Here is a 27,599-nt window from a genome sequence, read left to right as displayed (position 1 = left end):
TAGAGTAATGGTACTATCATTACATTCGAACCATCCACATTTATTTTTTTATATATGCAGTATAGTGACCTGCATTGGTTGTGGCTCCTTTGTGGTAAATTATACCCATTGTTGTGAAGGTTTTCTTACCAAGTGATACTTAACCATGTGTGAATCCAGTCAGCTTGCTGTTGTTTTTAGTACCATCTGCATTGTAACGTAAAAGCATTACTATTACGTATTTACTATGTGTTTGTATTAGTAAGGTGGAGCGATTATCCGATTTGCAGGTAGTACATAATCTACCATGGTTTGCATTTTGTACAAGTTGCTGATTACCAATTAGGTATTGATACATACACAAAGCACTCATTGGGAATTTGTTTTTGTGTCACATTGCTGCACAGAGTGCATGTATGTTTCCACATGTATGAAATCTGGAAGATTTCATTAATAGGTATGTTTTTGTTTTCCAGTACTTGTAGTAAGTACATTAGAAATTCTTGTGGATCTTCCTGTGAGTTTATAGTGAATTTCACCATTCCAGCACAGTAGTCCAATTGTTGTCTTATTCCATAAACACTATACGTGTTGTCAGGATTGTTTGTTGCATTTCTATGAAGTACTAACATTTGCAAACACAATTGGTCTGTACAGTGTAAGTAAATGTTGTCAACTATTGGTGGTAATTGAAATAGAATATTCATTGCTACATTTGCGTAACAACTTATACCAATTACATTTGAAAGTTTAAATGGACCAGGTAGTTCTGTATCTGAGTGCTTTTTTTGGAGTTTGTCTTCCTTCTTTGAAGAAGTACTTGGTTTACTTTCCATAATAGGTTCTTTTTTGATTGTGGTACTTGATGAAGTATTAGTTTCTTTTAATCTCTTTGGAGGATTTGCAGTGACATCCTGTTGCATTTCTGTTTGATTTAGTTTTCTTTTAGAACATTTTACTGATGTGGAATAGGATATGTTTTTAGGTGGGGGGTGTATAGTGAACAAAGTCTATTTAATTCTGAAATGCAAGGAATATCAGCGTTTACTTTACTTGCATCAAAGTTGATTAGAAATAGACCGTCAAGTGTACGTAAGCGTGATAGTGCTACGTAGCTCATGCCTTCTTTAAAGACTGTGTTACCAATGTCTATCAATGCTCTGTCTAGGGTAAGACCTTGTGATGTATGAATGGTGACTGCGTATGCAAGAGTTAGAGATAAATTGTTCTTTGCGTACATACATGTCTTTGAAGAGAAGGAATCAAGCTGTTGAGCCTCCTATCCTTTCCACTTCTGAAAGTTTGTCAAAGAGAATATTGACAAACTGAATGTTGTTGTCATATGGGTATGTTTGAAAGCCAACAACTGTACCTAGTGCTCCATTAACTAGTCCTTGATCCACGTCAAGGTTACGTTTAAGCATTACTCTGCAATTTAAGGATAATTTTAATATTTTTTTCAAATCCAGCTATGTTGGAGATTGAATTTTCTAAACTATTTAGTCTCGTTGTGGCTTGTTCACACATGGGAAGTGTCATACCATGTATGTCTAGTTTGTCTGTGGCGCTAATTTTAATTATTGGTTGCATTTCTTTTTTTAACATTGTTTTATTGAATTTGAAACAGCTTGCAAGAGTTGGCATTAAGGCCATACAATTGACATTTTTGTGGGCTAATTGTTCCATAACATCCGTAGAACATGCATTATCGCCATAAAGTGCATGAATGTGCCGGGTTTTCAATATTGCTTGTGCTTCTTGAGATATATACCAACTCTAATACTTTTTAAGATGTTGGCATAAGTGAGATCTGCAGATTGCTGCATGTTTTCTGTTAATTCTCTGTATTGGAAATGTTGCCAAAGGTTGACATTTCCAATGCTGCCAACAGTTTTACGGCAGAGTTTGTGTCCTAAGGTTTTAAAAATAGGCTCACCTTTCACTGACTGGTGTCAATTGAAGAAGATCTCCGAAAACAATAATGTGTTTTCCTCCAAAGAGTTCTTTGTAGTTTGTTTTGAGTACTTCTTGTAATCTGAGGTGAATCAAGGCCAACATTAGGTTGGCGACCATGCTCACTTCATCTATTAGTAGCATTTTTATTTGTTTTAATACTCTGCGTAGTTCCATTGCAGCTTCTGTAGAAAGTTTGTAATAGTCTAATTTGTTTTGGTGTTCTACTGGCAGGAGTAGTAATCGGTGTAAAGTGATACCGCCTATGTTGTAGGCAGCTAAACCTGTGGGGGCAGTGACAACAGCTGACAGTTTGTTGTTTGTCAATTGTTGAAGGAATTTACTGATGATTTTGATTAAGAATGTTTTGCCAGAACCAGCTTCACCACTGACATACAGTAGTATAGGTTTGTAATTTAGGCAGGTGCATTCTTTGTTTTCATGTTGTACACCATGTGTAATTTCTTTTGTTACTTCTTCAAAAATGCTACGTTGCTCATTGTTTAGTTTTGATTGTAGTATAGTTAAGTCTTCTTTATCTTCATACTGACACATGGTGTTTTCTACTTCTGTCACAGCTAATTCTGCCTCATTTGTTATTAGTGGCTCTCTCAGTGGTTCTTGGCTTCCTGCTACAGAAGGTTGACTACTGTCAAGAGTGTCCTTATCTAATTGGGCCTGGAGTTCTTCTTCGTGTTGCTGTTCATTGTGCAACATTGTTTTGTACTCTGTAAAGTTTACATCAGTTATAGTGCTTTCATTTGCTTTGAAAGGGTCTTCATAGGAGTCATAATTATCTAGTATTTCTTCTTCTTTTCTCCATGGTTTAAAGAGAAGTAGCAAGGACATGTAATATAGTTCTTTATGTTGAGGAGTCTTTAATGACAATATTGATATGATTAATTAAATTTGGTTTTGTGAGTTTTACTAAGCTGCCTTCACAATTTATCACTCTGTATTTACCTTTTTTTTCATCAGGTTTTATATTATTTTTGTATGTGAAGTTTTGGGCTATGTGGTCTAGACACATGGTTTCCAAAGTGGTACTTCTGTTTGGGTAGTATGTGTCAAGTAAATTGTTTTTTTAAATGTCTTGGCTGTTGGGATCATGTTTGGCTATTGTTTATATATATTTGTATGATTTTAGAACTCTTTTTCTAGATTTAGCAGGACCAAGACTTAGCCATACTATATTTTCAGATTTTCCATACAAAGCAGTACCAGTTAAACAATCTGCTGCTTCATAGGAGCCACATTCTCTATGGGAGAGCATTTTTATGCTCAAGCTGTATAATTTTTGATACAGTGTTTTGTCTGCTGACAGGTCATTCCAGAGGTCTTGGAGCTCTGTTTTTTCTGCTTTGGTTAAGTATGCTGTAACATATTGTGCAACTGCAGTGGAATTGTCTGCAACGTACTGCACATCTATGTTTGCATTCCATACGTGGGCAACGATTGCATTGTAATCATTGATATATTTTTCTTCTTCTGTTCTTTTTATGTAATATGTATTTTTAGGTGATTTACCTTTAACACTACGTCAAACTGAAGACATGGGGTTGTTCACTTGACCTGTTTTTGTAACCGGTCTAGGGAAACCAAAGCAGCATTTGGGGTAGTATTTCCCTTTGTTTTTGTATTTGCGACGACAATATTTGCCACATTTGTGTCTTTGAAACTGTCAAATTTGTGCATGAAGATCAGTATTTGTTGCTTTTGATGGAATTTCACAAGTGACATATTCATATTTTTCAATAAACTGTAACACAGTGGCGTCATTGTCTTGGCCAAATTTAGGAGCATGTTTAATCCATAAAAGCATGTGGATATGTGGTGCTCCTCTGGCTTGGTTTTCTTTTCTCCAAAAGAAGTGTTGCACTTCTCCAAGGGGAGGAGCAGTTTTATTACAAATAAAGTGTAGCATGGCAATGAAGCAATGGTGAAAATATCTTGAAACATTAACAGGATCTAGAGAACAAAGTTCTCCAGTTGTTAGTATTTCTAGGTTTGTTTTGTTTTTGTTTGATATGCGTAGGAAATCATGTAAATCTTCCCATGCATATTCTGCACAACTTAATGTAACAAACCAAGTGGGTGGGCCAAGGTTTCTTATCATACAACGTACATCTCCATGACGTCGAAACCAGTACTCTTTTGTACCATGCATGTTTGCTAAGAGATTTGTAATATTTGATTGTAAAACCTCATCTTTTTTTTGCATTTTTTGTAATAATTGTGTAGCTGACATATTTTGAAAGTGGGATCCTGATTTTAATGTGTGTGCAACTCCATAACATAAAGTTGCTAGTTCACTTTCAAAGAGTAGGTTGAATACGTATTCCACATTTTGTCTAAATCTGGGATCTTCAGAATACATCCGTAATGAGCGGTATTCAGATGCTGTTATTTAAATAGGTCTATCATCGTACCTTCCTCATTTGCCAGTAGGAAAGAGTAGAGGAAAAGCATGTGCTTCTATACTTTTTTCCCATATGCTGATTGGTGATCCTTTTGTTTGACGCATTTGATACGTTTCTAGTGCATCTTCTACAGTGTCATTAGAGTGCAATGAATGAATTGTATAATGGTCTACAGTATTGGATATTGACGCAGGATCTAGGAGCGCAAATTGACCATCTTCTTGTGTCTCTTGAATTATTTGAGTGGTATCCTTCAAGTTTTCTTCAATATTAATTTCTCTGTAGTATTCATTATTGTCTATTAGATATTGCAAGTCTTGTCTAACTTTATGTAAATCTATCAGTTGTTGCCAAATTCTTTTGTCTTTTGTAGGTACACCATTTACTAAGATAATTAAAGATTGCTCCATGGGATGTTACACTCCTAGAATGTGCACATTTTGTTTTAGTTCTAATGGTAAATACACTACTTTTCCATGAATAACAGAGGGAGATAATTTTGCTATTTTTGGTTGAAGGCGTATTATTGCTTGAAAGGGGTGCACTGTTTGAATTAGGATGCTCTCATATAAATTGAGTTGTTGTAGGGGTTTTGGTAGTTGAAATAATTCCAAATTATTTGTGATAGCACGTGAAGGAGTTTGGTTGTTGTCAAGTTTTGTAGTGCAGTAACTGCAAAGTATTAAGGGGTCAGTTATTTCGTATTTGTTTTCTGCTATAAGGTAGAGAGCTAATTCAAACCATTTAGAATCTTCATTGTCTTCTATTTTGTATGTCATGTCTACAGTTTTTGTGTTACTTTTATAAAAAGTTCTACGGCAACATACACACACATGGTTTGGTACTTCAGCAGATGTACTTTTAAATGTCAGTATTTCTTTTTTTTATGTGTGTAGTAGAAGGTTGCCATGCATAGAATTGTTGCTAATTTGCTTTAAAGCTATTTCATTCTGTAAGTGGCTTTCACTTCCCAAATATTTTTTCTGGATGTAGTCGATTTCTTCAAGTAGGTCTTTTGCTGTACCATGTAGAAGAATGTTATTTAATGTGGCTAGTGCTAAAGCAGGACTTTTAGCATAATACAGTTTATAGACTAGATTTCCTATAGCTGAATGATGTGTTGTTATCATTTTGATATAATGGAAGGTGGTTTTGCAAGTAGGTCCTGAAATGCAGGCCAATGAATGTCCTTGTAGTCCTGTGTACTTGCGCACTGGACAAGTATCCATATTTTGCAGTAGTTTAATTTTGATTTTGTCTTTGCCTTTCACATATTGATTGAGGAATTGGCGTAAAGACTTGAAAGATTTTTTGGGAATGTTACACATTGACGTGCATGGCCATTTGTATACTAGACATTCTTATTCAGTTGAATGGAGATGTAATTCTAAGTTTTTTGGGGATATTTTTGTAAGCAGTATTTCTTGTTCCATTATAGTATTATTAACTTTTTCATAACCTCGTCCACTGCTATGTATGGCAATTGTATTTGTTTGCTTTTGTTTGTATGCGTCTTCATTAAAATATGGTTCTGTGCTTGTAGTGTGACTCTACACACCTCCACAGATATTTAAGAAGTTATTTCTGTGACATTTTTTTATTGAGAAGTCTTTTTTGAGAAAATGACTTGAGAATTTGGAAACATGTCCATGACCTTCCCAAGTCCTTCTTTCATTGCAAATTGCAAAGAAATTCCAGACACATGTCCTAAACTGTTCCCTTCACATTGAATTACAATTATGTCTGGATGTTGCTCTGTCTCCAAATTAGCACAGAAAGGTAGCAAGTCCAACCACTTCATTCCATGTACTCCATGCCAGTGCACGTCCACATGTGGGAATCCAAGATCTACAGCTACTCCACAGCCTTCTGCATGCACCTTCAACCAATGTATCCATGAGTCTCCCAAAATCCAAACAATCTGTTTTCTGAAACACACAGCCATAGCTATCTGTTCTTCTCTCAGCAAAAAGAGTATCTGAGAAACTCTCTCCTGGCACAACACACCCATTAAACTTTACTGACCAATCCCTTGGTCTGCTCATTCTCATTTGCATGCCTCCCCACCCCAAAATCCCCGGATGTAACACGGGATGTCCGCGGACTTCCGCCATGTCCGCGGACATATCGTAACATGGACAGTCCTTCTACCATTTTCGTTTCACTTTCTGTGCTATTCCCTTATTGGATATAGTTAAGAAGTCACACAACCATCCACCAATCACATCCAAGACCTCTACATCTAACTGCATCATCATAGATCAGCACTTCAAATGTACAGTTAATCTCTCTGAGTACAAGTGTCATATCATTGGAAAGCACCCTCTACAAGAAATACTGTACAAGTCTCCTAGATTTCTACTTGCAGCTGCATGCATATCCATATGCATGAATACAAACTACAGGTATGCATATTTTCTGTATAGTACATGTACAATTCTTATAGATTCATATAAACAGATTAACTGACTTTGAGCTAGTATAATCTATAAAATGAACTTACTGTCATTTTTTCCATCTCCTATAATCAACTGTCACTTCGAAACCTATCTGCTATTTAATTTCTTTTTACACACACATTTGCAAAACATGTTGAACTAACATATTTACAGGGCAATTCATAGAATTCAGCGCACAAGTGGCGCACAGCGTATTCATGGATTTTAGCTTCCAAAACCAGCCGTGGTGCAGAGTGGTGTAGTGACCCTGCAGCAGCGCCAGTTACGCCCCCAACCCCTCCCCGTGCGCCATGCACAGTGCACAAATCCCGTACATGGCGCACAGGCCCCGAACCACGAAAACACCAGTTAAACTCCCCGCGCACCCCTCCGAATACATGTACACCCTGGCGCGAGGAGTTTCCCATGCGATTGGCCCTGTGAGAGCGGGGTACGTGTGTTACTGGGGTGCGCGGGTATTGTCACACGCGATTGGCCCTGTGCGAGCAGGGCACGTGTGTTACTGGGGTGCACGGGAACTTTCACACACGATTGGCCCTGTGCGAGCGGGGTACGTGTGTTACTGGGGTGCGCGGGAACTTTCACATGTGATTGGCCCTGTGCGAGCAGGGTACATGTATTACTGGGGTGTGCGGGAACTTTCACATGCGATTGGCCCTGTGCGAGCGGGGTACGTGTGTTACTGGGGTGTGCGGGTACTTTCACACGCGATTGGCCCTGTGCGAGCGGGGTACGTGTATTACTGGGGTGCACGGGAACTTTCACACGCGAATTTGCTGTCAGAGCGGTTTATGTGTATCTAGTGTGGTGCGCAGGGAGTCCTACACGTGAATTGGCAGTGTGGGTCCTCTCAGGTGTCCCCTCTACCCCCTCCATGGCCCCTGCAGGCAGCCCACACCACAGGGGACTACCCTGCACCCCTGGACATGTCCCGCAGGCAGCCCGTCCACCATGGCCATGCCCCCCAGCCAGGCCACGTGTCACATTGCACTAGTGATCACCAACCCATGTCCCCCTGCACCCCCACCCCCCATCAGTGAGGGGTACCTGCCAGCAGGCCCCCACTCATGTCCCACTCATATCCCCCAGCAGCCCCATCCCCATTCAATGAGGGGCACCTGCCATCAGGCCCCCACTCATGTCCCACTCATGACCCCAGGACCCCTACCCCCCATCAGTGAGGGGCATCTGCCAGCAGGCCCCCACTCATGTCCCCCAGCAATCCCACCCCCATCAGTGATGGGCACCTGCCAGCAGGCCCCCACTCATGTCCCCCAGCACCCCCACCCCCCATCAGTGAAGGGCACCTGTCAGCAGGCCCCCACTCAAGTCCCCAGCACCCCCACCCCCCATCAGTGAGGGGCACCTGCCAGCAGGCCCCCACTCATGTCCCACTCATGTCCCCCAGCACCCCCACCCCCCATCAGTGAGGGGCACCTGCCAGCAGGCCCCCACACATGTCCCCCTGCACCTCCACCCCACATCAGTGAGGGGCACCTGCCAGCATGCCCCCACTCATGTCCCACTCATGTCCCCCAGCACCCCCACCCCCCATAGGTGAGGGGCACCTGCCAGCAGGCCCCCACACATGTCCCCCTGCACCCCCACCCCCCATCAGTGAGGGGAACCTGCCAGCAGTCCCCCACTCATGTCCCACTCATGTCCCCCTGCGCCCCTACCCCCATCAGTGAGGGGCACCTGCCAGCAGGCCCCCACTCATGTCCCACCCATGTCCCCCTGCACCCCCACCCCCATCAGTGAGGGGCACCTGCCAGCAGGCCCCCACTCATGTCCTACTCATGTCCCCCAGCACCCCCACCCCCCATAGGTGAGGGGCACCTGCCAGCAGGCCCCCACACATGTCCCCCTGTACCCCCACCCCCCATCAGTGAGGGGAACCTGCCAGCAGTCCCCCACTCATGTCCCACTCATGTCCCCCTGCGCCCCTACCCCCATCAGTGAGGGGCACCTGCCAGCAGGCCCCAACTCATGTCCCACCCATGTCCCCCTGTACCCCCACCCCCCATCAGTGAGGGGCACCTGCCAGCAGGCCCCCACTCATGTCCTACTCATGTCCCCCAGCACCCCTACCCCCATTAGTGAGGGGCACCTGCCAGCAGGCCCCCACTCATGTCCCCCAGCATCCCCACCCCCCCACCCACCATCAGTGAGGGGCACCTGCCAGCAGACCCCCACTCAGGTCCCCCAGCACCCCCACCCCCATCAGTGAGGGGCACCTGCCAGCAGGCCCCCACTCATGCCCCCCAGCACCCCCACCCCCCATCAGTGAGGGGCACCTGCCAGCAGGCCCCCACTCATGTCCCACTCATGTCCCCCAGCACCCCACCCCCATCAGTGAGGGGCACCTGCCAGCAGACCCCCACACATGTCCCCCTGCACCCCCTGCCCCAATCCGTGAGGGGAACCTGCCAGCAGGCCCACACTCATGTCCCACTCATGTCCCCCTACACCGCCAGCCCCCATCAGTGAGGGGCACCTGCCAGCAGGCCCCCACATATGTCCCCCTGCACCCCCACCCCCCATCAGTGAGGGGCACCTGCCAGCAGGCCCCCACTCATGTCCCACTCATGTCCCCCTGCACCCCCAGCCTCTATCAGTGAGGGGCACCTACCAGCAGGCCCCACTCATGTCCCCCAGCACCCCCACCCCCAAGCAGTGAGGGGCTCCTGCCAGCAGGCCCCCACTCATTTCCCCCCCAACATGTCAACATGACCCACAATCATGGCCCTCATGGCCACCGAAATCCCATGGCACGCCACCCCTGCCCAAATAACCAACCAAGCATAACATACACCCCACATTCAAATGCCCATTACATGAAACAGCCCAAATGGCATGTATGTACATCAACACACACACTGGTTGTCATTGATTGTGTAAACCCACATTTTCACATGCATTAACCCAATGAGCGAATCCCACACATGGAAATAAAATATGAAAATGTATTATGTACAAAAATAAAGCAATGAAATGAAAGCATAACAAAATAGCAAACATGAAATGAAAAGCATGTGCAAAAGATGAGTAAATGAAAAGTACAACCAATTCAAAGTAATCCTAAAGAAAAATAGTCAAAACTCTCCCTCCACCAACGCAAATCCAAAGGAAACGTAAACAGAAAAATCCATTGATCCATGGTGAAATCAAAAGAAAAAGTTCAAATAAATCCATTGTCCAACTATGTACAATCCATTGTCAAGGGTCCATGAGCCCAACAAAAGAATGAAACCTACCTAAGAAACTACCTAATAAAAAAAAATATATACAAATATGTGTGGCATAGTCCATTCACCACAAATCAAAGGAAAAGGAAAAGGAAACCTAACTCTAAAAACTATTTACAACAGCAGCGGGCTAGTCCAATGGCTCACTTTTCGATGTCCCGGGCCAGGGCATCACCGAACTCCCGCTCGATGTCCCGGAGGCAGTCCTCTTCCATGGCCCGAGGGTTCGCAGGGACAATGACATGTTCACCTCCAACTCCCTGCGAATTGGCTCGAGGCACTCAGCCCACCTCAGTGCCCTTCGCATGGAGTTCTCCGCCCTGACCATCATGAGCCGTGCCTCTTCCGCCCGCTGCCACTCCGCATCTATGGCGTGGCCCAACCGCTGCCACATGGAAGACACTTCCAATCCTGGGTCCTCCTGCACTCTGGCCGATGCCTGCCCCTTGGATGTTGAAGGCCCCGAGCCATCATGGCTCCCACCTTGTTGCTGCTGCTGTGCCTGTGCCTGTGCCCCTGCTCTTGTTGCCTGCACGTCTTCCTCTTGCTGGGGTGCAGTTGTTGAGGTGGCCACCCCTGCTGGGCGTCTGACTCCCGACTGTGGCAGGGATGTGTCCTCCACCAGCCTGGCCACAGGGTCAGAGGCAGCTCCACTGGGTACCCAGGTGATACATGGGTGTGAAGATGGCATGGAGGACGACTGGCACATGGGGGGTTCAGGTAAGGAGGGGGTTGAAACAAGGTCCAGCAAACGGAAGAATCCGGCCCTGGTGACCCATCCCAGTAGGCATTCGAAATGACTTGCAGTGTCCTCACGAAAACCCTGCAGGTCACCTCGCATGACCCGTTGACGCAACGCCATCCCACTCAGGACAGGCTCAACCCGGTCCCAGATAGCCACGTCTGCAGGGAGAGGAAGGCCAGTTGTTGTAAACGGATCCCCTCCCTGAAAATGGGTCTGGACGTAGGCATCCCTGCTGTTGCAGGATGATGCAGTCACAGGATCGGGGACAGGACTACACACAGGCACCTCCGCGGCGGCCTGTGCTGCCTCCTGTCCCTGCCCCTGCACTACACCACTAGCACCAGTGGAATCCACACCTCCAGACCCCGTGTTTGTCCCTTCCACTGCCTCCTCCTCCACCAAACCCCCCGCCAACCTGGATGACTCCGTGCCAGCTTCCTACGTCGGACCCTGTGGGGTCTCAGCTGCCCCTTCTGCTGCCGAGGAGTCCAACTCCGACCTCCGCCTCTTGGACCTACCCTAGGCAGCTGTGGCCTGGGATGCGGCATCAAACTCCTCACTCCCTGACGAGATGACAACCTGGGAGGGGAGCCAGGCCTTGTGTCTCCGGCTGATGGTGCGATCCCTGCCGCCTTGCTCCACAGCACCCTCTCCGCCCTCTTCATCAGTTGACGCTGCAGACAGGGAGAGATAGGACACAGGCATCAGGGCACTGTACAATGGACTGATACACACATGACAGTTGCACATGAGTGGCAGTGTCACACTTCAGATATGGCATCACAATCCCCAACAAACATGTAATTTCAACTCACACACATGAGCAATTCCACAGCAATATTGCACTAGGCAGCACCATCCATACACATACAACAGCATGAGCAGCCGAAGGTGAGCCTTACATCACATGAAACACGGGGAGTGCACAAGACATGCACACACGCCACCACACTTACATACATGTTTACATCTCCACCAACTGTCGCAGTGATGAGATCGCCATCCATGTCACATCTGGCATTCAGCCTTCTACATATCAGTGTCACATGCATCCATGTTGAATCACAGTTGCACACTTGTCAAATACACACACATGCACATGTACACAGTGCAGATACATGCAGCTGGAACCACCATCCATGTGTGACACCACAACCATGCCAACGTACATACACAGAAATTCAAACATGTGTGCTCCCACATCTGCATTTGGCCTGCATTCTTACCAACACATACACCATCGATGTGTCTCACACCTGAGAGGACTCACATGTGTCAGCCTCACACCCCTGTACATACACATCCCTACATGGCCCTACAAGAACACATGTGCAACCTGCACACTACTGGCACACCACGACACACACAACGTCCAATCATTGTGCATGTACACTTACCGCTCGACTCCAGATGGGTCTGCCTCTCAAGGACATGGACGTGGAGTGCTGGTCATTTGCATTCCAGGACCCTCATTTGGGGTTCGGACAGGTGGCCCCGGCGCCCCTTGAAATCCGCTGCCTTCAAGAGGCACCGGGCCTTGTTGAGGGTCCTGGACCTGAAGTCCTCCCAGAGCTTCTTGACATGTTGTAAGTCGCGGACTGCCACACCCTCCTGGTTGATGGCAGTCACAATGTCCATCGAGATCCTGGTCCGTCCTTCATAGTCGGCGCGCAAACTTCCAAAGAGGGCATCATACTGCCCCAGGACTTGCTCCACCAGGACACCAACTTCCCTGACAGTGAAGCTGGTGGCCCTCTGCCTCTCTGGCTGGGGGTTGCCAGTGGTGCCAGATGGTGTTGTGCCTGACATGGCAACCCCAGAGGCAGGAGTGGGTGGGCAACTGGGTCCTGGGGCTGGGCTCTGGAGCGATGGTATCGCAGTCGGGAGTCTTCGGTTGCAGCAGGGGTGGTCACAGCAACTGCACCCCTGGCTGACGTGCAGGCAGCAAATAGCAGGGCACTTGGGCAGCAGGCAGTCAGGCAGCAGCAGATGGCAGGTGGGAGCGTGCTCGGGGATCTGGGGGGCAGTAATTCGGCCTTCTGGGCAGGAGCGTGGTCTTCCGTGTGTTGTTGCATGGCCAGATTGATACGGAGTGATTTGGCACGTGAAAAAATTGCACTTCAGCATGTAATTGGAGGAAAGGCCCTTAGCGCGTAAAAGCGTCAGCACATTTAGGCGATTTCATTGGACCAAAGGCCGTTAGCGTTTACATGCCGTGGGCATAGTGGTTCAGCGCACATGAAAAAACTGCACGTCTGCCTGTGAGTGTGTGTAATCCGAGTAAAGGGCCTACACGCGTAAGTGACGTGACGCGCAAAAGTGTTTGCATCAACACGGGTGCATGTTCATCATAAACGTCCAAAAACTGCACATCTGAGTGTCAGCTCGTGTAATTGGAGGAAAGGGCCTTAGCGCGTACACGCGTAAGTGACGCTGTACATGTGGGCCGCTTTAAAAGGTACGTGTAGGACCCCATTTCCTTGTATGTGCTTTTCGTGTAGAGCGAGTGGGTGAATTCTGTATTTCTTGTTGGTTCACAAGCGATTACTTCACAACGTTTCAAGTTGGTACTCCCTGTTACCTCTGACAGCGTTCTTTTTTTTGGGCCTGTTTCCTCAAACAGCGTTCATTTCTTCTGTTGTCCTGTCTCCTCAGAAAGCGTACAATTCTTCTTTTGGCGTGGGTGTTGCCAACACGCACCGATGCTTTTTTTCATTTTCTTTTTCCAGGCAGACGGTGTTTCGCGCACTCATTTACCAACTGTGCTCGCCCCGTGTGTCGCGTACCCCTTCAGAGGTCATTGTAGGCTGCGTGTAACATGCGTACGCTTATTTTTGTGTTTCTGGGTGCCACAGCGTAGTGCAGGTTCATTTTTTGACACGAGGGGTTGCGTGCACTTTACGTTTTGTTTTTGGGGTGCCTGTGCGTTGCGTGACCAGTCATCTTCCCCCAGGGGTCACAGACAGCCTTGCTAGAGCACTAGAGTACGAATTCCATCTAGTACCCTACCCCTTTCACCCCCAATTGCCCAGGACAATTGTTTAATGCAACTCCCATACACACAACAACATCAGTGCCATGGTTGGGAGGCGACCAAGCTGTAAGGGAGGCAAAGGTGGCCGACCTCCAAAAGGTGGGCATGGTGAGCGTGGTAGGGGACGTGGGTAGGATTTGCAGGGTGCCCCTAGACCCCCATGTGTGGAGGACCAATCAGGGACACCCATGCCCCCCCCCATGGTTGAGGGATACGTGGCTGACACCATCCCAGCTCAGCCCTTGTTGGACCAGCCCATTGTGGCACCTGACCCGGCACAGGATGACTCCCAGGCTGACTTCCAGGTCAGCAAGTCTAAGCAATGTGTGCCGGTGCAGGTTGGTGTCACCAGGCCACGTGGATCTGGGGCAGAGATGTCATCTGCTGCCCCAAGTAGGCAGGGTGAGGAGGCTGCAGGGGCAGCTGCAGCTCTATCCACCCCAGCTCGGAGTCTCCCAGCCGGGACAATGTCAGTCCTGGTCCATCAAACTGATGTTGCCCCTGCCAACATCACACTTCAGCCAATGCCTGCACCAAGACCTATGTACCCAGTCCACCTGCACTTCTGCCCCTAATGACCAGAGCAACGCAAGCCACTCAGGCTCTGCTCCACCTATGAAAAAGAGGAAGAAGGGTGCTCTGGCACTACAGGCTGAGACCCCAGACACGGCTACACAGTCCGGCACGTCAAGGAAGCCTAGCTTTAATGACCCGAACTTGATGCACTTGTGACCTATGTGTCGGCACATAGCTGCAAAATGGTGGTGACTACAGGGTGCAAGACCACACCTGGTCAACGTAGGGCACACTGGCAGACCATCGCAGACTGCAAAAGTGCCCTTGGATTTGTGAGGCGCACAGCTGATGATTGCTACAAGCGGTAGAATGACCTGAAACGCAGAGCAAAGAACAAGCTGGCCTCAAATCATGCCGCTACTCTGGTGACTGGCGGTGGGTCTCCACCAGAGGACAATGAACTCACTGAACATGAGTCTGTTGCTGGGACCTTCATCACAGAGGAACAGATCCAAGGCGTGGGAGAGCTACCTGATTATGAGGCATTGTCCGGTGAGTGCCCATGCATGTGTGTGTAATCCATGTGTATGTTGTTTGGGTTACGGGTTCTGATTGAGTGCCAGGTGAGGGTGTGTATTCCTGAGTGTTATGGGTCACCCATGTGCTTCCTCCAATACATTCACGTGCCTTTGATTTGGGTATGACAGTATCCCTTCTGTCCACAGTAGCCAATTAGCCCCACATACTGCTGTTGCACTTGAACTATCATCTTGCAACAACATTGTTCGGATTTTTTCTGTGTTCATTCAGGCTGATTGTTTAGATTATCCCATTTTTCATATGCTTTTTCATCCCTAATGCCACACATGTGACATGCTTCTGTCATTGTTTACACCCCACATTGTGCCACTTTAGTTACCTGGTTATGTGAATGATTAAACCATTCCGGGCGAGGGAGTATTGGCCTGCTGAAATTTATTTTTAGGGTCTGTTTGCATGTGGAACATGATAGTTGTTTCCTGTCATGTTGAAGTGACCAACCATTGATGTGTACATCTGCCTACAATCACTGTCTAATTGTGCACTGGATGTGTTGCAGTGTGCGGCACATGCATATTTTGCAACACTATTCTGCATTAATCTTCTCATCATGTCCATGTGACATGGATGTGTGACAGTACTCATTCACTGACATATCGCTGTATTTGTCTAATTTACCATGGCTATGCTACATGAGATCTGTGTGCTGGCATGTGTCATGTATGTGTATTGGACATGCCACTCACAGGCTGATGTGTGATGCTAGTGCTCCACGACATGCTGTGAATGTGTTGCTTTTCCATCTTGGTGTCCTCATTGTCTGCCTTTTTGACTCCCCTTCAAAAAAATAATTGACAGTGCATGCATGCCAGGGTTATAGTCATGTGGGACATGTGTAAACCATGTACAGGATCTCTGTCTTGTCAGGCCTATGTGTGTGCCATGGTGCTCATGCCTGTTTCCATGTCTTGTATTTCATGTTTTTTGCAGGTGACGACACACTTGATGCTGGTGAGGTTCAGGAGATGGTGCAGACCCAGGAGGATTCTCAGCCATGACCAGGCACCAGTGGGGGACATGGTGTGGTGGTGGGTGAAAACACTTTGGTACTGCAGACCATACTGTCGTAGAGTGCCTCTGGGTGCAGCTCCCCAGACCTCTATTCAGGTGCTGAGTCGGATGATGAGACTTATGTGCTGTCGCAGGTCAGTGCTTCTGGCAGGGATTCTGTTCTGTCCAACCCACCTGCACCAGGGGTAGAACCCTCTATGGGGATGGCAGTGTTGGTAGGTCCGCCTTTGGTGGTTATGGATGCAGGGTCACACTCCACAGCATAAGATCCTGTTCCTGGGCCAGCAGATCAGAGGGGGAATGCAGTCCTGCAGCCTCAGACAGTGCCAGCACAGCAAGGTGCAGATTGCCTTGCCCCGAACAGGTGTGGTGCCCGCCGACGCGGTGGCCGTGCGCCACCAGGCAATACTGTATGGGAAAACTCCATGTGCGGTATGGCAACCCAACAGGCAGCATCAGTAGAAATGATGGCTCAGGCAATGGAGAGGGTGGCCACTTCCATTATCCCCCCTGAAAGGCAGATGGAGCAACAACAGCAGGCAACAGACTCCATTTGCCAATCACACAGGGAAGACATGTTGACGTCCAACAGGGACCGACGGGCGGCACTGGAGACTCTGCACAAATCCATATCAATAGATTCACAGGGCCACAGGGAAGCCCTGAGGGTTGAACTCCATAACCTCAGGCAGAGTCTGCTTGAACATGAGGCTTCCTGAAAAGTTAGGGCAGAACAGCAGCTGGAGCAGCTCACACGTTCGCTCTCAGCTGAGCTGCAGGCAACACGTGAGGCGATCCGCGCATCCCGCGAGGCCATGAGTGCAGAAGTGCAGGCAACCCGTGACGTGCTGCATGGGGATCTCCACACTTTAATCCTCCAGAATCAGACCTTCCAGATCCGCATGCTTGCTGCCATGGAGGACCATACCAGGGCTTTGCATGGGCTGCCTCCCATAGTGCCACCACCTCCTGATGCAGCAGCAGAGGGTGAAAAGAGCGACAGCAGTTCTCCCACAATGGCATAGCCGTGCAGGCCATGAGCCCATGGAGGTATTTTTTTTTCTCGCAACATCCACGCAGGTGGATGTTGGTGTGCACCCTGTCCTCAAACCTCCTGGGTGCCCCCCCCTGGTCCCCACATGGCAATTTCTTTTTGTTTGTTTTTTTGTTTTTACAGTGTGTTGCCTTGTGTGGCTCCCGCGCGCATCCACTGTATTCCGGCTTGGCACATGCAGGCTTGTCCTGAGTTTGGGTTAGATGCTTGGGTTCATGACACACACACACACCCCTCCTGCTTCCCGTTTCCATGGGCTTGCAAAGGGTGTGACCAAGTGACATTGACTTACACAGTGAAATTGGGCTCCCATGAGCTTGTGCACCCATGTCTTCCTCCTAATTTGCAGGTTCCTTCCTCATGTCTTCACAAGGCCGTCTCCTTTGCAGATGGAGTTCATGTTGCATGCAGTACACTGACACATTTGCATGGCAGCAACACTCTACAGTTGGAAGGGGTCGGTGTGCTGGCTTATTCAGGTTGTAAGACTACCACTACTTTGAATTAGTACTGTCATGTTTTTGCAATGTTTCATGGTGTGTTGCTGCATTGTGTTGGTGGTAAGTATTTGTTCATGTGTGCTGTTTGTTATTGATTACTGGGAGCATATTATCTGTGGGCTGTTTCTATTTGAGACAGTGCACTTTGTGACACTTGTGTAAGGTCTTGTGCATTGCTTTGTTTGCTTTCACATTGCATGAGATGCCATGGTATGTTGGGTGGTGCAGCTGGGGAGGGGTTGGGTGAATGGGTGACAAGGCACTATTTTCATGTTGTATTTTGCAAGGGGGTAGTCATTCATGCAGCATAAAGGTGTGTTTTTTTGTGACACAGCATTGGTTGTCTTTCGGCAGGTAGGGATGCACACAATGTAACACTTCCAGGTGACCAATCTTAGGCTGGTATGGTTGTGACAGTTGACTGTCCCTTATGTCATCATCATTGATTGTCAGCTGGTTTGTGCCAGGGCTGTGTGCACTCCACAGGGGTGTGATTTTAGGTGAAGTAATTAGCCACCAGCTGCGTACGGGCTGCCTCACCATGTGCCCTTTCCCCTCCCATGCGCAGCAGCCGTGCTTGTGGTTGGGGATGTTGGGGCACCACCATGTCCACCGGCAGGCCCCGGCGTGTTGCAACATTGTGCAGGACACATGCTGCCACTATGATCCTGCACACTACTGGGGGCGTGTATAGCAGCTGCCCACCAGAGTGGTCAATGGAGCAAAAGCGTGACTTGAGTACTCCGAATGTGCGCTCCACTATGCCCCGGGTTGCAATATGGGCTGTGTTGTATCTGACCTCGGGTGGTGTGGTGGGGTTCCGAATTGGCGTCATCATGTCGGTGCTCAGTGGGTAGGCACTGTCCCCTGGGGAGGTGATGATGGGTATCATTAGTGGGGTTGTGACATTACTCAGTATCTGACATGCATGCATGTGCAGGGGCATTTATACTCACCAAGCAGCCATGTATCGCCATGCCGCCCAGCTTCTAGGTCCCGGTTTAGGGTTGACATTCTGTAAATGAAACTGACATGGGTGGACCCTGGATAGTTGGCATATACTGAGGTGTTGATTCTTCTTGGCATCACATACTACCTGCACGTTGATGGAATGCCAGTGCTTGCGGTTTCTGTAGATGTGCTCAGTTGCCCTGGGAGGACGTAGAGCCACATGGCTGCAGTCAATGGCACCTAGCACTTTGGGGAAATGTGCCACCCCGTAAAAATCCTGGATGACAGCCTGCCTTTCTGCAGGTGTTCTGGGCAGGTATATGTGTCTGCGGACTGATGGGCGTGCAGTCATGATGGCCAACACCTGGTGCAGGCATCATGACTGCGTGGCCTGTGAGACCCCCCCACTATGGCAGTTGTCCACTGAAATGAACCAGTGGCCAAGAAGTGCAGTGCATTGAGCACCTTTTCCATGTGAGGTCATCCTCCCACTCACTCACCAGGTCGAGTATTATGTGAGGTGGAAACCTGTACCTCCCATACACCTGGTCATCAGGCATCCCAAAAAGGCAGGTTCTGGGTGTAAAAATTCTGGGCCTGAGTATCCTCCTCCTCCTCCTCTGGTATGCCACGACCACTGCTGCGAGGAACGATATATTCATCTTGGCGTCTGAGCTTGTTTGTTGTTTGCGTGCACTTTTATACTGCACAAGTCCACGTACGCCTGCTTCCTGCTGGCGTACTTGTTTCCCGATTAGCACATATTTTTTGGCGCACGTGTTAGCCCCATTCGATTCCTTGAATACGTGTTGTAGGTGCGCGTGTGGGCAACTTTTGTTGTGTGTGCTTCGCTATGTGCGCTTCCTCTGTGCACGTAGCGCACACTGTTTGAAGACGTCTGCACCAGGGTGCGCCACGCAGGATTTTAGCGCACATCCATGGATTTACACGCACACAGACTTCCATGAATCGCTGTACGTGGGTTTTGCTGCGATTTTCGCACTTGCGCTGCGATTCGCACGCTTTCGCACGCTTGCATGGGAATTTTCAGCCCACATTAATTCCATGAATCGGCTTCTTAAAGTACAATATAAAGAGTTAACATACGCTAATAAAATTGCATGCACACAGTATGTTCAGATATCAAACAACAATACTTGTACAAAAACATGAAAATGTATTTATTTATTTATTTATATTTATATAGCGCGCAAGCAGCCCATGGGCATTGAGGCACTGTTACTTGCAAGAGCTTAGTTACAGGAATAGTGGCATTCAGTGGTACATTATGAATTCCACAAGGCATAGAACTGATATTTTGGTTGGTACAGTTAGTCATTACAATACAGCTTATGCATTAAGAACATATGATATGTATTCAACTGGTGCGACGCATCTTATGTGAATAAGATAGTTTTCATGGTTTTGCGGAAGGCGCTGAGGGACAATGTCAATTAAAAAAATCAATGTTTAAATTAAAAACAGTGCTACATATGAACAAAATTACTAATTTGTTTCCGTTACAATTGCAGTGAAGACCATTCTCCTGAAAAGAAGCAGCCGAATTTGAAGTACAAAGAACAACTAAGAAGAAACCTGGTCATTCCAGAAAAAAAGTAGTTGAATACCACCATACTATTTGTACTATTACTCAAACACACTGTAAGGTTAATTCATGCCCTTTCTACCCCTAAAAATAGAGATTGTGCACCATTCTGTCCACAAATCCCCATTTCTTAAACAGAGGTTTACAAGCAGAACGGCACACACATTCCTATTTTTCGGCACACAAATCACCCAACTCAGCCCCTAGAATTTTGATATTATAGAACAAACAACTGTTTTAATTGTATATCATTACATTTACTATGTGTACTTCCTCACACCACTAGCTTACTTTCTACTGTCATCTGAACCCCAGTTTAGTAGCACATAAATTCAAGAATACACATCCCAACGAGTTGTAGTTGCCCAATGCATAATCACACACCATCACATACATCTTTATCATCTTACTCAGACACTCATGCACATAGCACACATACATTGCAGAACACCCCAACCCATACCTTCTTTATTTTTTTCAACAGACCTTAAAGAATGCCGACCAAAAATCAGGTCCGTAGAAAGCAACACAGAAGCAGAGCAAATTAAAATAGAAGTGTCCAAAATAAGCATCCATCTCTAGCAGAATTTGAAAAAAAAGTTCAATCAAAACAGCTAATACAGTCATTTAACGAAACAAAGCAAGCTTCAAGTACATAAACTTTGCTACCTCTATCAAAATGTAAAACGAACCAGAAAACAATTAACAAAAATTCAGCTACCACTACAGATAAAACTGCTCCTATAAATCTTGATATAGTGCAAACTAAGCATACCAAAAACAGTATTTTAGCAAAAATATTCCGATGTTGTGGGTGTTAGTCTTAGCAGTGCACGGTGGTGGTGCGAGTTATGGTTGCTTAGCTTACCATAACTGGCGAATTCAGGGTTTTCGGTTTTAATTGGAACCACAACATCCCTTTAAGAATTTTTTTTTACTGAATTTCATAGGTTGTTAGTAGCGCAACTTAACCATAACGTCCCTTTAACAAAGTTTTTTTACTGAATATTAATATTTTTTCCCTTTTTTCCCTTTACTGACATATCTAGGCCACATAGTTTTCTTCAGTAACAGTCAGGAAGTAAAAATGTAAAAGGTACTATATTTGTAGACTTAGGGTCAAGTCACATCATATGAAACATATACATAGCGTAAGACACAGGCTTGAAAGAGAGCTATCCTTTCTGTGCATGAAGATAATCATTAGGGTTATTAGCACTTTCTCATAGTTTTATTTTTATTACCACCTTCCCTGTATATGCTCATATTTGTATACATTATACTCACTCTCCTTTCCTTTGGGTGCAGTCACATCATGTGATACACATACATATGGTAAGTAGCAGCTTTGAAACAGAGCAATATGTTTTCTGCATAAAGACAATCAGTTAGGTCATGGACTCTTTCTGCTACTACTTCTGCTTTTTTGTTTACTTCACTGTCCCTGTATATAGTCATATTTGTATGTGTTGTTGTCTCTTTGTGTTTTGTCTTTAATAATTATGTATTAAGTGGGTTTTATTATCTACTTATTACATGTTTCACAGTACGCAAAACTCTAATAAGAAAGCAGTTATCATTTCACTATTCAACATGGGAAGATTATGAATATGGCAGCTTCATCATGTATGCTGCACACACTGCCTATGTTTCTGCATGAGTAGCTTAGTATACTGGATAGAACTTCATAATAGAATGCTATTTATATCAATGCATTGCTTAATGCACTAATTAGCTCATGATATTTATCCCAATGATCCTTGACAGTTTTTGGTCAGCATTATAAGAATCCCTTGTGCAGAGTTTGTTTGAAAAGTAAATGCACATGTGATGTCATCAGTAATGTCATCAATGACATTTGTGATGTCATCTTTGATGTCCTTGGGTGTTAGTGTTAGCAGTGCACGGTGGCGCGAGTTATGGTTGCTTAGCTTACCATAACTGCCGAATTTCAAGGGTTTTTCAGTTTTACTTTGAACCATAACGTCCCTTTAACAATGTTTTTTTCACTGAATTTCATAGGTTTTTAGTAGCGCAACTTAACCATAACGTCCCTTTAACAAAGTTTTTTTACTGAATTTCATAGGTTTTTAGTATCACAACTTAACCATAATATCCCTGACTTTAAATACATGTAACATAGAACATACTGAACCCCTAGCTAGTGATTTCGATGTCCGCGGACATATCGAAAATCTGAGCGTGGTGAATGTAAATTTAAATAGTGTGCCCCATTTCCCCTTTGATGTTGTCTCTGAAAAGAGCTGTTTTTTTGGGGGGTTTTGCAGATGCTTGACAGACACCTGTTATTTTGAATTTTTTCTTCTTTTTTTCTTACTTTACTCCTAAAATCTTCACATAACCTTCTCCAAAGCAACCCTTACATTCCAAAACAGCATGGCATTTCCCATAAAAGATAAGGAAATGCCATCTTCTTTAAAATAAACAGCATTACTGGAATCAATATTCTCATTATTACAGAAGAACATACCAGCTCTAAGCATGAAGGCACACATGCCTCGTTTGATTACACACCTAGCATTGTTTTGCTGAGGACAAAAAACTGAACTATTGTCCCATATTGCCCTAGGTAGTAATCCAGAAAAAATTACTTTGGCATTTGAAAGGATGTTTATTACTGCTTTAACCAAGTGTTCCAAATCTGCCAACAAAGTAGGGGCACTGACATAGCCCAAACTGAAAGCACCATAGTGCAAAACTACCACATGGAGACTGTTGAACCTGCCAATATCTAAAACTTGTACAATTCCCTGTACATTGCAATCAGGCCCAGTGCTCCACGCGACCTCCACTCCTTTAACATCAAAATTCTTTGCAACATGCATGCATTGAGCATACTGTTGTAAACCATGCACAAACATATCTCCGAGCACCAACACCCTCACTTTCTCCACTTCTGCCATCTTCACTACACACAGTCTCTTTCAACACAAATCCACAACCTCAACATCTGATTGGCTGATCCCTACAGCCTTCTTTCCATGCTGGATTTGCTGGAAAACCCCGGATGTAGCACGCCCTGTCCACGGACAGCCACGGTGTCCGCGGACTGCATAACTTTGGACAGCCCTTCTACCATTTCTTAGAACACATTCAACTTGCCAGAGTACAATACGGACAGCGTCCTCAGGACACCCCCATTTTGTTTATGTACGAACATTTAAGGACACCGCGAGTGTACTTAGCTCAATTTTAGCTTGCTTGCGTACAAAACGGACACATACTCCGTCCTCAGAAGACCCCACCATTTAGTTTATATAGAACATTTCAGAACAGCCGTGTTGTCTGCAGACAAATCGAACACAACAAAAGTGTCTAGCATATAAAAAAAACAGAACATTGAACCTATCTCATACTCCCCCACCCTCCCCAATTACTCTTACACACCAACACACTCCACTAAATACAATTTTTAATCGAAGTTTCACCGCGCTGTCTGCGGTCGTCCGCGAATGCAAGATGACGGGTGCCACAGAAAATCTGACACGCTTCACGCACCACGCCATCCAATCAGCGAAAACCTCTGGTGTCCGCGGACATCGCGCAAGCCGCTCGGCCAATCAGGGCACTGTCTGCGGAGCGAACAGGGAAGTCCGTCCGCGAAGCAAACGGAGATATCACTCATTTTTTTGCCTTACATTTTGGTCATTTAAAAAAAAAAACTACTGGACGGATTTACACCAAATTTGCAAAAGCACGCTTTTGGGACCAAGCCCCCGCTCCTGCCGCAAATTTGGTGTAAATCTGTCCAGCGGTTTGTGCTGTAGGCGTGTGCACATTTTTGGGACCCCCCTATAACTCCCCCCCCCTGGGACCAAATCTCTCCAAACTTTGCAAAAAAATTCAGAGTGGGCCATATACTTATTTTGCAAAGTTTGGTGAGGATTCGTCCAGAGGGAGCGAAGTTATAAGCCACCCATGGAAACACCAACTTAACCATAACTACATGGACGCTGCCGCGTCCATGTAATATATATATATATATATATACATGTTCATGTTTGCGCATGCCACAATCTATTCTCTATAGCTAGCCTTTAAGAATACTTCCTCTGCTTGCATTTATTTGCATGTATACATATGTGAAGTAGCTTGATATCTTCATAACTTCTGTAGCATAAGTTTCTTCATCATGATCCAAGATGTCATTTATCTCAATACATACTTGATGCCTCTATAGGATTGTCTGCATTCTACGGTCCCTGCATCTCTTCTATGTACATCAGCTTTATTCTGTATGACGTCACCATTCATCTTCCCCATTCATTTGTCCTGTTTCTTCTGGGATTTCATTCAGCCGGCCATTGTATTGTCTTGTATGCAATTATGGTGTCCTCAATGGGAAACTTGCCTCCTAGATTCCCCTAGGTATCTTCACTGGTACTGCACATGTCTCACACTCTGGCATCCAACATACAGGTGCTGCGGGCGAGATGGTTGAGGTGGGGTTACTTAGCTCCTTCTCTACAAGTGGCGAGAGGATAGCCCCAGATACAGGCACAAATAGTGCTGTTTTGTTGGAGAAGGAGAAACAGATAGTGGAACAAGCACATAAGCAGAATCTAAGTTGGTCCAGAAAATGTTTGCTGGATTCATCATGGAAGGGGCAGTGATTACCAACACAACAGAAGAGCCACAGGTACAGAACAACTGGATGGAAGGAAGAGCCTGGAGATGGCAGACAGTAAATAGAACATTTCCAGAGGGGCAGGGTATCGCCATACAATATACAATATATGCTCAAATTCTCTCCTACCTGTTCTTCTGGGAAGGTTATATCAACGTGGGAATACAGTAAAGAGGTCAGCGAGAATCCTCCTGCGCAACCGAGCACAATCTGGGCTCAATCACAAAGGAAATCCCAGGGAAACCCTCATGGGGGAAAAAACCCTGGGCTGAGCTGCTGGGGAGCGTGGGTCCCGTGTTCCCCAAAGCCGACGTGTAGAGATGTTACCGCCTTGGTTCGATGTCCTCAGGATGGATGATGTAAACTTCAATGCCCCGTTCAACTTAATGAAAAAGTAGAAATGATTATCCTGATGTGGAAGATTGGTAATGATAGAATATAGAAAATGCTAATTCCCAAAAGGTCTTACCTTAAGATGAAGAGGTTGGAAACTTAATCAGACTGCTGCAGTGGAAGACAGCTAAAGAACTCGCCTCTCTTGTAGCTCTAACATTAAAAGAGGAAAAGAGTCCTAGATTAGAAGGGGGTTTCAGCAAAGAAAAGTACCATCAGGTGAAAGAGAAGAAAAACGCTAACCTGGGAGGATAAGTGGATCTGACGGAGAGAGGAGTGAAGGATGATGGGATCTGTAGTCTCACCAATACCGCACCGTCGTTCCAAAGCCTACATATACAATATTCTGGGTTAATTAAAGAAGGAACACTAACCAGGGTTGACTTCACCCCATGGATTTCAGTCTGAACCCGCTAAACCTACACGTTCCGCCAGCGAAATCCCTGAATGGTTTAAGGAAGACGACCGCCAGTCATACATTCGATATGCGAACAAAACGTCCCAGTGTCTAATTTCTGTCACCAATGTACCGTCTGAAAAATCCAAGATAAAGAAAGATTTAGAGTAGGATAGACAAAGAGTTGGATTAAAGTATTTGTAAATACCCTGATGCGAACTCACGGACCGTTTTGCAATCTCTGGTACAGTAGCTACGCACCATGCTGTTCGTCTGCCGCCTGTAAATACTGATTCCTTCCGTAGCAGTGGGTGGAGCTGCATCCGGGAGTCTCGTCGCTCTCATAGCTGCAGATACTAGTATGTTACCATAACCTGAGGGGGAAACCATGTTGCAAGAGGACTGTCCTGCCAAAGGGCCCCGATTGCTTTCCTAAATTGATGAAACCATCACAGGCATTTTGTGCTAGTCTGTGGGAGCAGGCCACCTTTTTTATAACAGACCTGGCGGTCCATCATTTTGGCTCATCTGTCACCCACCATATCAAATGCATCCCCTGTTATCCCATATGCCCCATGGCACCATGCACGCCCCAGATGCCATACAGATACAACCCATCCAGTACCCACCACCAACTGCCATACAGATGCAAATACAGCAATGACTCACACAGACACCTGCTCAGACATGGGACAAAAAAACAGCTCTTCGGCATAGTAACGCATTACATAGTGTTATGCTTACCTTGTCTCTGCAGGGGCATTGGGGCATGGTTGTAGCCCTCCCATGGGGTGAAATGCATCCTGGGGATTTGCTTGCCTTGGGCACCAGTGACTGTGGTAGGAGCTGCTCAGGGTCACCCACCTGTGTGAATACAAAGGGGAGCATTGAGTGATGCTAGCTGCGACCTTGCACCCCTTCAGTCCCTCCCCAGGAGTGTACTCCTGATAGGTGCACTGTCCCAGTTGGCTCACCTTTTAGTAAAGTCTCTGGGCACTCCGTCCTGCTACTTCTAGCAGGGGCACTTAATTGCCAAGGACCGAGTTCCTTCACTGATCCTTTGTGGGCGGTAGTGCAGTCCAGCTGCGACTACCCAGTTCTTTTGGTAAGTAGTCTTCTTATGCTTATCTGTCTTCCTTTGCTTGTTGGTTTTCAGCCTTTCTTTGCTTGTCTTTGTATTTTTCATTTCAGTCTTGAGAGAAGGTCAGAACTTGTGTGCGCCAATCGATCTTGGGATTATGGGTCTCCAGCCAGGGCATCCCAGAATCAGCTGGAACTGGGGGGCACTGATGAGATCGAAGGAGATGTCATCCCGGTGGCACTCCTGACACAGAAGGGTGACTTTCTCGGTGTAGTGCGTCACCGGGCATGAGGACAACTGAGATCTATCAACTACTGTGACATTTTCCGATGTCTGCTTCTGTCGAAGAGGAAAGCCTATCCAGTTCGCCAGGTCTTGGTTGATGTAATTACCCACAGCTCCACTGTCTATGTACGCCTCGAAGGCATGTAGCTTCGACAATTGTTTGTGGTTGACCAAGAGTACGGGAATGACTAAGTGTGAGGTCTGTAAAGGTTCCTTCTCACTGCTCAACAAGTGGACCCCTACGCTTGCGGGGTACAGGAGTTTTCCGAATCAGGTTTTTCTTCACTTTGTCAGTTGCTTCGACAGTTATTCTAGGTGGTTCAACCAGGCATTCTTGGCGGAAGTGTCCGGCCTTACCGCAATACAAACAAATTTGCTACTGTCTCCTTTGTGTTCTTTCTGCCTTGGTTAGTGGACTCTGCAAGCTCCCAATCTGCACGGGTTCAGACTGGTCGAGTTGCTTGGTTGGTACCTCACTAGGCCACCCATAGACTGATCGCCCCTCTGACTTAGCTCAATCAGTTTTGCGGTCCTGCAACTTATGGTCTAGTTGCACTGTTAAGTCAATTTATTCTGCACATCCTTCGGGAGGATTTACTTCCTGGGCTAATACATCCTTTAGTTCTCCTTGAAAACCCTGATAGAATAGAGTAGTTCTCTTCCCCTCTGGCCAGTTAGTTTTGGCTATGAGGCGATTGAAGGAGGCGATATATGTCAAC

This window comes from Ambystoma mexicanum, chromosome 7p (genome assembly GCF_040938575.1).
Source record: "Ambystoma mexicanum isolate Mex_15411 chromosome 7p, UKY_AmexF1_1, whole genome shotgun sequence".
NCBI classification, from domain to species: Eukaryota; Metazoa; Chordata; class Amphibia; order Caudata; family Ambystomatidae; genus Ambystoma; species Ambystoma mexicanum.
The sequence above is the reverse complement of the archived record's forward strand: the minus strand, read 5'-3'. Positions refer to the sequence as shown.